Below are 15,073 nucleotides of genomic sequence, written 5' to 3' on the forward strand. Positions count from 1 at the left end.
GGTGAGGATGGAGCTTCCGGGTTCTATGGCAGGAGGTTTTCAGAGCCTTGGGCACGTGGGCAATGGGGGGTGAGTAATAAAAAGGGATCAGAATGTTGCCTCTAACATGACTCCCTAGCCCCCAACCCTCACTCATTCCCAGTAGGGCTGTGTTGGCTGAGGAATCATTAGATGCTACTGCCAGGGCTGGTGTCTCCCAGAGATCATTGGAACAATGTGCCCGATCAGTATTGGAATGGTTGTATTTCCCTGGCCAGAGGGATAAGAACTTGTCATTTCTTAGAGTGTCCGACTACTATGCTCATTATCTATGGCCAGGGACCCATCTTTCCTGGGAAAGATGTAAAGGAGGAGGATGGCCCAGAGAAACTGGGGAATTTATCTGGGATTATATTGATGATTAGGGGCAAAAATGATTCATCCATAGCACGTTGAGGTTTTTAAAGGGATATACACATATTCACATCCATACATAATACACACACACACACACACACACACACACATATACAGAGACAGACGGGGACAACTAGGCAGTGTAGTAGATTGAGTTCCAAGCCTACAGTCAAAAAGTCTCATCTTTTTGAGTTTCAATCTAGCCTCAGATATTTACTAGTTATGTGACTCTGGAAAAATTACTAAACCCTTTTTGCTTCAGTTGGTGTGTGTGTGTGTGTGTGTGTGTGTGTGCATGCATGTAATGTTTACAAAGCATCATTTTAAATATATTTCATAAAGGCTCTAAAAGCAATATAGTGCTTCTGATACATTGTGACTTAATGACCTTGGGTGAGCAACCTAAGCTCTCAATGCTCTAGGCAATTCCCTAAGACTATCTGCTTGCACTGATATATTAGAAGTCTTCTCAACTGAGAGTTCTCCATGCCAATAAAATCACAAATCCATTCCCTAATCCTATCCTTTTATACATTATCAGATTTATTCAACAACCTGGGAGATAGGTGCTATATACCTATTTTTCAAATGAGAAAACTTGAATTCACAGTAATTTGTGTCTTGTCCAGTGTCTTATTATTATTGTTGCTGCTACTTGTATTAGATGTTGAGTTGTTTTTCAGCCATGTCTGTCTCTTCATGATCCCATTTGGGGTTTTCTTGGCAAAGATACTGGAATGGTTTGCCATTTTCTTCTCGTGCTCATTTAACAGATGAGGGAATTGAGGCAAATGGAGTTAAGATTTGCCCAGGCTCACATACCTAGTAAGTATCAGAGGTTGGATTTGAACTCAGGAAAGTAAGTCTTCCTGACTCCAGTCCCAGTACTCTATCCACTATACCTCCTAGCTTACTACTACTACCACCACCACCACACACCACCACCACTACCACCACACACCACCACCACCACCACCACACACCACCACCACCATCATTAATTTATATAGTGGCTAAAGTTCTTCAAAGCATTTTACAAGTAGCATCTCATTTTTTCACATAACAATTCTGGGAAATAAGTGCTATTTTCAACTCCATTTTACAAATGAGGAAACTGAGGCTGAGAGAAATTAAGTGACTTGTTCAAAATCACAAGCTGAGGTAGAATTCTGAATCTGGGTCTTCCAGATTCCAAGTTCATCACTCTATTCACTTTGAGATACTATGCTTCTCTAAGTTATTGGATAAGGTGACTTCTCAAGCTTGATTCCCTCTTCTATGGTTCTATTTCCTGATGCCTAATATTGTTTATGTAGAAGAGCAAGGGATCTCAGAGGCCATTTAGGCTGTTCCCTTCTTTTTATAGATGAGGAAATTGAGTGCCAGGGAGGTTAAGTTGCTACCTATATGACTTGCCCAAAGTCACACAGGTAGCTAGTGTCAGAGGAAGGATTTAAACTTTGATCAATTGGCTGAAATCCAGGATAATAATCCTAATAATGATCTTTGCTCAATGATATTAGCAACATAGAGGCTGCCTATCTAACCAACTCTCCCCATTCTCACTATCATTTCTTGCCCTCCTTTTCCTTCTCTTCTCCAAAGTATACATGTTCATACTATTAATAACAAACATTTCCCCTTCTTTTTATTGCCACTATGAAATTAGTCTTCATGACATTTTTGGGAAAGTGGTGAAAGTTCACCTTGTTTCCCTGAAGGAAACAAGATAGTAAAGAATTTGACCTATAATTTTACTGCAAGATTCTTTTTGTTACATCTGTAAGTCAAGAATTATTCTCCTGCAGAAGTGAGATAAAACTAACCCAAAGGGACTGGATCCATTCCCAGAAGGTCAAAACATGGGATAGAGATGGACCAATGAACTTGGTCCCCTGCTATAGGTAACTTCCTGAACACGGTTCTTTTCTCAGACTATAGGTCATGTGCTCCATTGTCTTCTGAGAATTTCCAGCCCTGAACAAAATGGACTTGGATGACTCTGGAAAAGAGAATAAGATTGGACTTTGTGCAATTCTGCCTCATTTAAGTGCAATTCATGCACAAGTCAAGAAATCACCTCATGATATTTTGGGTCCTCTTCAAAAATGAAGGATGAACAACAACAATACTGAATAAAGTGAAAGGAAAAGTATACTAGGCATACATCCTAAATACTACAAAATCATAAAATCTTAGTGTGTAACTATCCTTAGAGACCATCTAGTCCAATCTGAACCTGAGCAAGAATCATAGCTACAGTTCCCCCAACTTTCCCTGGGGCCCCCTTGCCTACCCTCCATCTCACATCTTTTTCAATCTATAATGACTCTCCTCCCCTCCTTAGCCTTGAATTAATGGAATATTCTTTTCTTAGGCTCATAAATAATTAGAACTTCCACTGAGATGGATAGAGAAGGTAAGGAGTTAAAGAAATCTGCTTGATTTTTTCATTCTAGAACACAGCCAGATGAAAAATGATTAGAAAATTCATAATATTAAGGGAGAAATTATCAGCTTCAGATGTCTGACATTCTGGAGATGCTGTGGGTTAGGGGATGGAATAAACAGTAGCATGGAAGCCACTTTGGTACAAGCAGCGAGAAGCTAGAAATATCTTCTCTCTTTTCCTGGGACTGGTTAACACTAGGTTCCCTTTATAGTAATTAAAACCAAGACATTGATTGAAGAATACAGGTGATAACCTCCTTTCTTTTCTCTATGGTTTAGTCATAAGGGGAGGATTGTCAGATGATAGGCAGCAAGGGATAAAGAGTGGGTGAAAGCTTAAATAGGCACATTTTCAAAATGAATGGTGAGGTGTCTTGTCAATATCTTTCATTCAATCTCAGGCTCAGGTGTAAATAGCATTATATGTATCCATTTACGTGAATTTTTCAATAGAAAATGGTCAGGATGCCTGATTTGTTGTATAAAGGAGACAGGAGGACGTGTAGGAAAACTAGAGAAAGAAAAAGAACAGAAAAATAAATAAAGAAAGAGGGAAAGAAATAAAAAGGAAGGGATAAAAAAGAAAGAGGAAGAGAAAGTTTGAAAAAATAAATTGCATGCTGGATCTGATGTCAGAAAAACCTTGATTCAAGTCTTTCTTCTGACATATATTAACTGTGATCCTAGAGCTCATTATCTAGCTCTGGGCTAGTGTGAACTTTGTGGAATTGTATTTAGATATGTTTATTTTATTTGATGTTTATTAAATTCAAATATTTTATAAAAGACCCAATTGCTAAAGACTTAACTATGATCAAGGCAAAAACCAATTGATGATCCCAGAATCTGATAATGAAGAATGCTGCTCTTTCAGAGAGATGATGGGCTATAGGGACAGAATGAGAAATACATTGGAAATTAGAGATGGTTCAGCCATCAACCAGGAATAGTAGGGACATAGATGTGTTACTGAGCTAGAGAGCTAGAATGTAAATATTGTGGTTGATGATTTAATGCCAGGCTTAGGCAGATGTTTGTTGCTGCAAAGTGAAGTTCTATGTCATTGTTTTGTGTGAATTATATTATTTATTTGTTGCAAGAGAAGGCTTCCCTTTCTCTCTTTCTGTCTTTCTCCCTCCCACCCCTATGCAACCCTCCCTCTTATCTCCTTTCTCCTTCTCTTCCTCCCCTTCTTTCCCCTTCCTTCCTCTTTCCTCTTTCTCTTCTTCTTCTTCTTCTTCTTCTTCTTCTTCTTCTTCTTCTTCTTCTTCTTCTTCTTCTTCTTCTTCTTCTTCTTCTTCTTCTTCTTCCTCCTTTTTCTTCTCTTCCTTCTTCTCTTCCTCCTTCTCCTCCTCCTCCTCCTTCTTTTTTCTCTCTATCTCTCCTCACCTCATCCATCTCCCTCCCTTTTCCTCTCCCCCCTTTTCTTTTGTTTTCTTTGCAGAGTTATTAAAAGCAGAAGAAAACAAAAAATAAAAGAGCGTTGAATTTAACAAAATAAACAGAAGTGAGCAGAAGGAAGTCCAGAAGAGACCACAAACAAGCAATGAAGTGTTAGAACTACCACTTTAAATTTTAAATATGCAAAAAGGAAGCAGTACATAGTGGGGAAAAAAGCCTGCATATGACAGAATATCAGTTTCATAAACCCCCTCCTTGTTTTTTGTTTTTTTTTTGCAAACCGAAATGGTGATTCTCACTTATATTTGTTTTTAAGTTCATAATAACAAGACAATTAAAAATCATTAAGCAAAATGTTTCTATTTTGTTCCAGAGACAGTAGGGAACAATTGAAGTTTCAAGAGCAAGAGAGTGTCATATTCTGACTTTCACATTAGGAATATCAATTTGTCTGCAATATGTGAAATGGATTGGAGCAGCTAGACCAAAGAAGATGAATAAGAAAGACAATTGCATGGTCTGGGAGAGTGGTAATGAGGGCCAACACTAGGTTGTTTATGATGTAAGTAGAGAGCAGGGGAAAGTCAAAAGAGATATAATACAGACAGAACTGAAGAAATTTTGCAAATGACTAGATAAGTTTTGAGAAGCTTTCTCTTGCAGGAAAAGGGATGGGTCTCCAGTGCCAGTTTTGTAACTTTCACTAAGCCTATAGCATATTATGAGTGGGTTATGATATACCCAGCCCACAGTCATCAAATCCACATCCAAACTTTGGGGTAGCTTGACCTAGCCAGAAATACATGAGATGTCCTTAAGTATGCATATAGGTAGGATGTGGTTTCCTGGTTGCTTTCTTGTGATAGATCTATGCTTCAGGCTGGGACTATCTTTAGGGGTGAGGCTTAATTGGAGTGAGTTGAGTGAACTCTAGAACTTGCTCTGAATCTGCATTGGAAATTAGAGATTTTCAGACATCAGCCAGGAATAGTAGGGGCATAGATGTGTTACTGAGCTGGAGAGCTAGAATGTAGATTCTGTGGTTGATTACTTAGAGTCAAGCTTAGGCAGATGTTTGGTGTTGCAAACTGAAGCTCTATGTCATGCTTATTTGAGCCAAGAATGGGTGAAGCTCTATGTCATGCTTATTTGAGCCAAGAATGGGTGAGATCAGGTCATGGAACACATCAGAGTGGAACAGAGTTCCGTAATTCTCCTCCAAGATGAAGTCTCACAGATAGTCAGGAATGAAGTCTAGAAAATAAGAGGAACAACAAGGGATGAAGAGAGAGAGAGAGACAGGGAGAAAGAAGGAACCAATATTTTTTGTAAGAATGAATTGAACTGACATAGAGTATATGTAAAGTATGATTTTTTTTTTTAGCAAGAAGTATGGAGTTTTTCAGGAAGCTTTATTTGAGGATGTCTTGACTCTACAGGGACCTGGGGAATTCCTTAGGATGATCAGAGCATTAAAGCCCTGTCTCCCTGTATTCTAGATTTAAGGATAGCAACTATCTCAGGTCACATGATCACAGAAGCCCCAGACATCTCACCTGAATCAATTAACAGAATAAACTAAGTGTTAAGAAATTTTTCCTACAACCTGACTACAATGTGTGAATAATCCCTTATTCAATTTAAAGGGATCATAGAGTTTTGACTATTGGCTGAAGACACATGATACCAAACAGGAAACACCTGGCAACAGGTTTAGTCACATTTCTGGGAGTACAAATACAGTGAACAATGAACTAATCCAGTTCAATAGTGGAAGACCACAAGTTTGTGAGCAGAGGATTCCCAATTCAGAATTAGACAATTCCTAAGAGGAAATTATTCTTGGAAGAGAGTTTCTATCTCTTCTACCTCACTTCCACCAACTGGTGGAATAATGTATTATGCAATTGAATATACTGGACAACAGCAGACATTTCATCACACATCCACCTAGGACTGGGGTGATATACAGAGGCCAAAGTGATGTGCAAAGTCACTGCAGGGGAGTTGCATTTTCTAGGAGCATTTTCTAGAGCTTTTACACTAGAGAAGAATGTGGTCCATAGATTAAAAAATAAAAAGGAATTCCAAGCCACAAATTACGAGGAGTTGAGTTACCCTTATGTCAGATATACATCCCAAATGTGTATCTCATTATCATTGCTATAAACTTGAGTTTATTCTTCCCATGGACCTGGGTGTATTTGTTGGAGAATGTGTCCCAAGCTTTTGTGGGTACTATTTCACTATTACAATACAACTATTTTACTACTTACAAATATTCTTTATAATATACAACTACTTACTATAACAGCATAGTAAATACCTTTGTGAAAAAAAATTAGTAAGTTGCATGATTTTTGATAGGAAACACTCTAAAGGGGGCTTATGAGTGACAGTACTAGTACCTCATCCCCACATGATTATTTCTTGAACCCACTATCTGGAAAATCCAAACCACAAATGGAGTATGAGTTGGGAGAGTGATCCAGAGAACTTGTTACTCAGGAATTCTTTAAGTTGGAAAAAAGAAATAGTGCTCTATGGTCTCAACAAAGAAGGACCTCTGTTGGAGCAAGAGTATGCAAGATATTTCCTAAGTCCTGGAGCCTTGATGCCTTTCTTCCTGATCATATGCCAGTCTTGCAGATGGGATGAGTCTTGTTTACTCTCTGCCTTCTCCCCCAAGTCCAGCCTCCCTTCAAACTTCCTTACTTCTCCTTAAGCTACCATCATCCTCCCAGTCAAAAAGATATAAAGCTTTGGACATATTCTTGAATCTTCATTCTCAATCACTTTTAATATCCAATCCATTGCCAAATCTTATATTTTGTGCATGTCTACTCTTCATTTACAAAGCCACCACCCTCGTTACCTCATACCTGGAGTATTGCCACAGCCTCTTAACTGAATTTCTGATTTTAAGTACCCCCCCTTCCTTAATCCATCTTCCACACAGATGCCAAAATAATCTTACAAAAAATCATGACCATATGATTCTTGAACTTGAAAACTTTTAGTGGTTCTCTCTTGGATTACAGATTGAATTGAATTAGATGACCTTTGAGTACTTTTCCCTTTATATTACAGATGAGGAAACTGAGGCCCTCGAAAGATAAAAATGGTAAGTAAGAAAGATTAGGTTCAGGTTTGGATTGAATCATTCCAGAGGTGATATTTCCTTGTCACTGATTCCCATATTGACTCTAAAAAAATACAAACTTCTCAACTTGGCATTTAAAGTCTTCTACAATCTAGCCATAACCTTTTTTTGAGGAAGGGGGGAGGATGTGGTACAAGGATGGGTTGGGGGATAACAAGGGACAATAAGACACATTATTATTTTTCATATACTCTTTGATCTGACCAAAATAGACTTTTCACTTCTGATCCCCTTGCTTATTTTTTGTATTCTTCCTCTTTTTCAACTGTGTTTATCCTTCATTTTTTGAGTCAAATAGGGTTAAAGAACTTGCCTAAGGTCACAAAGCTAGTAAGTGTTTGAGGTTGAATTTGAGTTCAGGTTCCTTTGATTCCAAGGCCAATACTCTATCCCCTACCCTTCAGTTGTATTTATCTTTTATTCACATGGAAAGGAGATGCTTTCTATGGGAGAATAAATGGCTCAGCCCAAAATGGGGGGGGGGAGTTGATAAGAATGTTAGTTGGTGTAAAGCACAGAGTCTTAATTTTCTTTGTGTCATGAATCCAGGAGTGTGCTTTCTAGGGAAAATTTATGTATAGCACACTTTTAAGTTTAATACACATTATTAACATTTTCTCCATCACTTTCTTTAATCTAGACAACAAAATAATAAGTCAATTTCTGGTTTGGAGTGTTTGTCAGCTTTCGAGGTGTGAATGCTCACACTGAAAATTTAACATTCATATCTACCCAGCTTGTACAAGCTGGCTCCATCACACCCTTGTATAGATTCTTTGGCAGAGTGGTACAATTTTTGTTGCCTTTATTCATAGAAGGAAGTGCTAAATTTCAGTTAGAGAATAGTGAAAATAAAGGTGTATTTTTTTACCATCAAAATTCATTGATCTCTTGAAATTTATGCATGGCCTCTTGAACTTGAGAATAAGAACCGTGGTAAGCATCTAGAATTGGTACCAGGTGTCAGGAAGATCAGTCTTTTTAAAATTTGCCTTGTGTGGTCTTTGATTCTTTGCTTCATTTAAACTCTAATTCATGATCTCTGGATCTCCCCAAGGACAACTATGAATAAGGCTCTTATGATTTCCACTGGATGGCTCCTCTTTAAAGAGCTAAGCAAGAATCTAGACTCGGATGCTATGTATTCCTCCTTTTATATGAAAATAGCAGCAGCAGTCCTATCCATTGTGGAAATGTGACCATCACTGATTCTTGACCATGGCCAGACTATACATGAATCTGGAAGTGTAGTGGAAGCAAAACAGATTATCCTGGTGGTGGGAAGCATAGTGTCTATGCTATTATTATAAGGCGCTAATTTCTTCTATATCTTTGGCCATCCATCTCCATTACCACAATTGGAGATAATCAGTGGGGCAGGAGCCAATAAATCCAACCCAATAAACATTTACTACATACTTACAATGTGTCAGGCACTGCACTAAGCATTTGGGAGTGCAATTAAAAAAAAAAAAAAGAAAATCTGTCCCTGTCCTCAGTGAGTTTATAATCTAAAGGAACATGACACAAATGGTAACAGGAAAGTGATTATAAGGGAGGCTGGATCACCAGGGGTTACCCGAAGTGGAGACATCTTGCCCCCTGAAGTTGATGTCAGTCAGAGCAGCAGATGCATGGTGAAGAGATCTCTCTGAGAGTCCAGATTCTTCTTTCTATAAAGGAAGGGATCAGGAGGAGCTTGGTACTTCTCCCTTTAGAACCTCGGGGAAGGGAGATGGAGTCAATCAAGATTTGGCTTTTGCAGCAATGGTGAGTTTAGAAGTAATGAGTTTATAAAAGGAGCATCTTGAAGTCAGGCAAGGCAACAAATAGGAATGGGTCAATCAGTGGGGCTGTTGCCTGGAGGACACCAGATTGTCTAAAGCTGCCTGGAGGTAGTGGATCAGCTTCAAAGCTGATATTCCCAGGCTGATCTGTTCCTGTGATTGTAAAGTTGATATTAAGCCAAAATTTGTCTCTTTGTTACTTCTACTCATTGTTCCTGGTCTTGCCCTTTGGATCTAAATAGAACAAATCTCATCCCTGTTCCACATGATAATCTTTCAAATACTTGCCAACTGCTATTGTGTTTCCCTCGAGTCTTCTCTTTGCTAGATAAAACATCTAGTTCCTTAAACTTCTCCTTATGTGATATGAATTCAAGGCCCCTTACCATTTGGTTGCTTTCTTCTGGATGCTGTCCAGGTTATTAAAATGTCCACCAAAGTGTTTTGTGCTTCATTAACCAAGGGATGTTAATATGGACAGCTTTCATTTAGTAAAGGCCTCTGGTTGAGATGAGGTTAATATCAGGGTGTCTGAGCCAAGGACAGCAAAAAGGTGATCAGGCTGTGACAGGGCAAGATTGGAAGCCAAAACTCATCTCAGGAGCAGGCAAGCTGAGTAGGCAGAGGGGAAACAGTGGTACAGTAGAAAAATATGTGCGCACTGTATTTGGAACCAAGGACTATTGGTTTGTCTTGGCTCTGACATAATACCAATTGTGTGACCTTGGATAAATCACTTCTCAGGGTTTGTGTTGCTGAGGGACTTCCTCTGGATATAAGGAATAGCCATGAATATTGAATCACTTTCTCACTATTACCATTTCCAGCTCTTTGAGTGTGGAATTGATAAAGAACAGCTTAGAGATTGAGTGAGCAGAGCAGATGTCAGGATTCAGGATGCTTTCCTAAACTGTAATGATTTTTACATGCAGTCCAGAAGTGTTGGCCAGCTCAAAACATGGTAGAATGTTTTTATGCCTTCTAAATGATGCCCCACTTTCCTGTCAAAGTTTCAATAGAGCAAGGAAACATGCATCAGGAAACCCAACACAATGACTGGTAATTGCTTGCCCAGGTGGTTGTGAGGGTATTGAACTCGCAATCTTGAACTTGTCTTTGAGCATCTCTCCTCCCAAATTCCCCACAAAGCAGCCCAGACATCCAAGTTCAAAAATAGAGCTAATTGGTGCATTTTGAAAAAGCATCTGCTCCATAGCAAAGCAGGTGCTATGCTCAGAGAATGAAACCGAGGCAAGAAATCAAGTGATCTGCCCAGAGTTGCAAAAATAATAAGTAGAAAAGCCATTATTTGAACCAAGTTTCTCTGAGACCAAATCCACCATTCTTTCACTGTGCCAAAAAAGTCACTCATTCACTCACTTATCCACTTATTCATTCATTCACACTTTTCTTCCCACCAAATTTTCATGTATTTACTTTATAGGCATTTTGTATGCCTTTGTGGGGTTGTCCTTTTCACCTCACATATATAATATATATTTAACAAGTACTTGTTGACAAATTGAAGCCCTCGCTCTTTTAAGGCTCAGCTTAGCTTCCATCTACTACAAGAGATTTTTTCCTCTTAGAATCTGATCTAGAACCAGAAGGGATTTAGGGGCCATAGAGTCCCATCCCCTTGTTTACGAATAGGGAAATTGAGGTACAAGGGAATCAAGTGAATTGTTCAAGGTCATACAGCTAGTCAGTATGACATGGGTAGGATTTGAACTTAGGTCTTCCTGCTTTCTCTTCTATATTCACTATCTCCCTAAACAATTTTTCAATCACATAAGCACTCAAGCCCTTAGTCTTTTGATTCTGTGCTCTTGTCCCTAACATGGAAGTAAAAAGAACTGAACGAGTAACTTCACAGAGTTGTTGTGAGGAAGTCATTTTTTGTAATTAGAAATAATACTCATTCCAGCAAATCTTCATCTCCTTCATCTCAGAATGAGGGTTACAAGGCTTCATCCTCACACCAGATGAGTTATTCAAGGGAACTAGGTTAAGTTTGTAAATGTGATCATTTCAGAATGTTAGCTATAGGTTCTCATGGACTGAGTTCATTGTTATAGACTTCTAAATAATTACTCAGTAATGGATTGTGCCCTTAACCCAATTTACCTTGAAATCAATAAAATCTGGCTTACATCTATGCATCCAAAGAAAGAAAAGTATTTTTGATTCCTACGCAAATAGCGAGACTAACAATATAGTGAATAGAGGCAGATGTTGTTGAATCTGACAAATAATGAGAAGGATTCTTATCTAATTTCATAAATATTTCTTTCTTTGCAAAACCTTCTGTTCCAACCCCCCCAAAATAGAAAAAAAACCCAAAAAACAAAAAAAAAACATTTCTTTCTTCTTTTACAATATATATATAGAGCTATCTTGAAATGGCCCTCACAAAGGGATTAGGACCTGTGAGAGGATCCAATAACCCCTTCCCTTTAATAGCGCACCTCATTAGAATGTATGCTTCTTGAACTAAAAACTGCCTCTTTCCCCCCTCCACTTTTGGCTTTGTGTCCTCACCTATTGCTGACTCCGTGTCAATTAAGCTTATTGATTGACTGATTGTTAGATCCTCTCTGTCTTCAGGACTTACACAGTCCACATGACTCACAGTATCAGTGAAGTTATAGGTCTAGACAGCTTTTCCATATGGCTGCCTCCTATGTCAGTATTTCTTCCCATTCTTGACTGTGACTGAAAATGACTTCACTTCGCCTTCCATTGTTGTTCCTTCAGCAGGACTTCTCTGGGACACCTGTTTTCTTTCCCTTAGGAGAATTCTTTATTCTCTCTGGGTCTCCATCTGCTACTGTTTTCCAAATTCATGTGATTCTCTGAAAAGTCTATAAAATACCTTGGAGAGAGAACGTAGGTGTGGCAAACACTTTTCCAGAGAACCGAATCTCTACTTGGATCTCTCTTTTAAAGTCCAGGCTCGAGGGTATTGCTCAGGGGTATGAACTGGCTGTGAACTTGGGTACACAGGAGCAAAGATCTCAGCAGACTGAGTAAAAGGGGAATTTACTCTGTTAAAGAATTCATCTCTTGTCTAAGAGGCCCAAGGGAAAAAAGGGCTTCTCCTGAGGGCACCTCTGGGCATAGCAAGTAAAAGTCCAACTTTGTATCATTTCACATGTTGATCTCTGGCATCAGATTAATATCCTAAATTTGCTATGAGAGAGTCAGACAGTCATGGCCCTGATGTTGAATTCAGAGAGAATTAAGAGAAGGTGGGTGTTCTTGTTCCTCCAACTCTGAGGCTTTCTCTAGGTGATAGGGAAGCCTCCTGGCAAATCTTCCTTTTCTGGAGGAGAATCAGAGCCTCACCCTCAAAGTCTTAAAAGCACATTAATATTGTCTCAGTCAGTTATATGTCCTTTTTAATGGGATAGTTTCATTTTGATTATATTTTACAGCTGGTTCTCCTGTGACATTGCACTATCCTTGCCCTAGAATTCCCAGCCCAATCAATACGAAGTAAAGAAGAAGGAGGAGGAGGCAGGATTTGAGCCATCCTCCAGGGAAGGTCAGTTTTCTTTCCAATTATTTGGGGGAAATCCTCTTCCCGCCCCTTTCACGGCTTGTAACACTTTGGCTTCAGTTAGGAAAAACAGTAAGGAGCCTTCAGGGATTGGAGAATCATGATGGTTTGGTCAATAATAGGTGATAAAAAGGCAGTTTAGGGAGGATAAAGGGAGAAATTACATACACACATTAAAGAGACACTGAAAAATGGCAAGGACAAGACCCAACTAGCTCATGAGATCTTGGTGGTGAAAAGATCCTTAGAGATGATCATGTCTGACTCTGCCTGTGTACCAAGGAGAAAATTGAAGCCTATAGAATGGTTGACTTGCCCAAGAAGCACAAAAGGATAAGATCTGAACCCAGAGCTTGTGGTCTTTCTACAGTACCACAATGCTCCATGAAGGTTCTTTCTATATAGTACCACATTACTCCACTAAGGTTCTAAGGGGCTTGTTTCACTAGATAATAAGAAGGACAACAAAACAGGGCAGAAATTAATCAAGCTGGTTACAAAACTTTTTTTGTGTGTGAGGCAATTAGGGCTAAGTGACTTGGCCAGGGTCACTCAGCTAGTAAGTATTAAATATCCAAGGTCAAATTTGAATTCAAGTCCTCCTGACTTCAGGGCTGGTACTCAATTCATTTCGCCCTAAAACTATCCCAACAAAAGTCTTAAAGGGGCATCTCTAAGATCCTATTCTTGTGTGTGTGTGTGTGTGTGTGTGTGTGTGTGTGTGTGTTTGTGTAAGGTAATCAGGATTAAGTGACTTGCTCAGGAGCACACAGTTAGTATATGTCAAGTGTCTCAGGTCCTCCTAACTCCAGAACCAGTGATTTATCCACTGTGCCAAGTAACTGTCCTTCTCTTTTTAGGTTAATCCTATCCAATTCCCCTTCACTAACTTTTTTCCAGCAGCATGTTGCAGTGGAGAGATCACTGGGCCAAAGAGTCAGGAAACTCCAGTTATTATCCTTGGGATTTCATTTCTTCTTCCATGATCTATTTCTTCCCTTGTAAAATGAAAGGATTGAACTAAAATCTAGTTGCTACATGATCTCTGAGGTCCCTTCCAGGTTTGATATTCTTGGTTCTAAAGTCTATGCTAGACTTTAAGGTGCTTTGCAAACCTTAAAGTTCTGGATAAATGCCAGCTATTGCCCTCTGTTATAATGTTCCAGGTTTCAAGGCTGCTTCTATCCCTGATGCTTGTGAGCAGGAATGTCTTGCTGCATGCTCTTGAGATGGGGGGAGGAGGAGGAAGAGTGATATTTTAGAAATAATTGCTTCTGTTTGTATAGACTTGTGGTTTGCAGAGTGCTTTGTAAACATTATGTCATTTGATCTGGGGCCAGATCCTTGATCAAGACTTGGGAAAACAACAGGATGTTAAAATTATTCAACTGAACCAGGGCCTCCTTAATTCATTTTTTCTATAGGTACTTTATAGATTAAAGGCTGTGACAGATTCTCAAGGGACAGATTATCAAAGATACAATTGTTTACATGCCTTCTGTACTATATCCAATGCACCCCCCATTTAGATATCATAGATTCATAGAATCTTAGAACAAGAAGGGATTTTCTAGAAAATATAGCCCAATGTTAGTATGCAATGCAGTAGTCTTTTCTACAGCAGTTTAATGGGTCGTTACCTAACCTCTGCTTGGATCTTTCTAGTGACAAGAGCTCGCTGTTTGCAAGGTATACTATTTCAGGGTTTGGAAGTCTGGAATAATTAGAAATGTCGAACTGTCTTGTATGTAACATAGTGAGCTGAAATCTGTCTCTCTGTAGCTTTGTACATTGTACAGAAACTGTACATTGTACAGAAACTGAGAGTGAGCATACTCTGGTTCCTGTGAACTTGTTACATGTGAAGAGCTGAAATGATACCAAAAAGAAAGCAAAGGAGGGAATATGGCTCAAATCTTTTAAGGAAGAGGTTTGGGGTCAGAGTGGTCCAAGCTATTAGGATTCATCAAATCTTGCTTTGCTTTCTTACAGAACATGGGGCCAGCGGATTATGAACGTGAGGAAGCTATTGAAGTCATGAACAATAGACAGTGGTAGGGTTCCTGAAAACAAATCTTCAGCCAAATTGGCCCATTTCTTATAGAATTATTAAATTAGTGGATAAATGAAACACATTAGGCATTACAGATAATGCTTTTAGAAGAACCTTTGATATAGTGTCTCACAAAATCTTCCCAGAGAAATTAATCCCTCTTGGGTTTGGACAAGAGCCTGGCTTACACGGACCTGGAATCCGGGCAGAAGCAAGGGGGAAGGGCAGCAAAGAACAGGAACGTGGAAATGTTACCAGGT

Source organism: Sarcophilus harrisii, chromosome 4 (genome assembly GCF_902635505.1).
Source record: "Sarcophilus harrisii chromosome 4, mSarHar1.11, whole genome shotgun sequence".
NCBI lineage: Eukaryota > Metazoa > Chordata > Mammalia > Dasyuromorphia > Dasyuridae > Sarcophilus > Sarcophilus harrisii.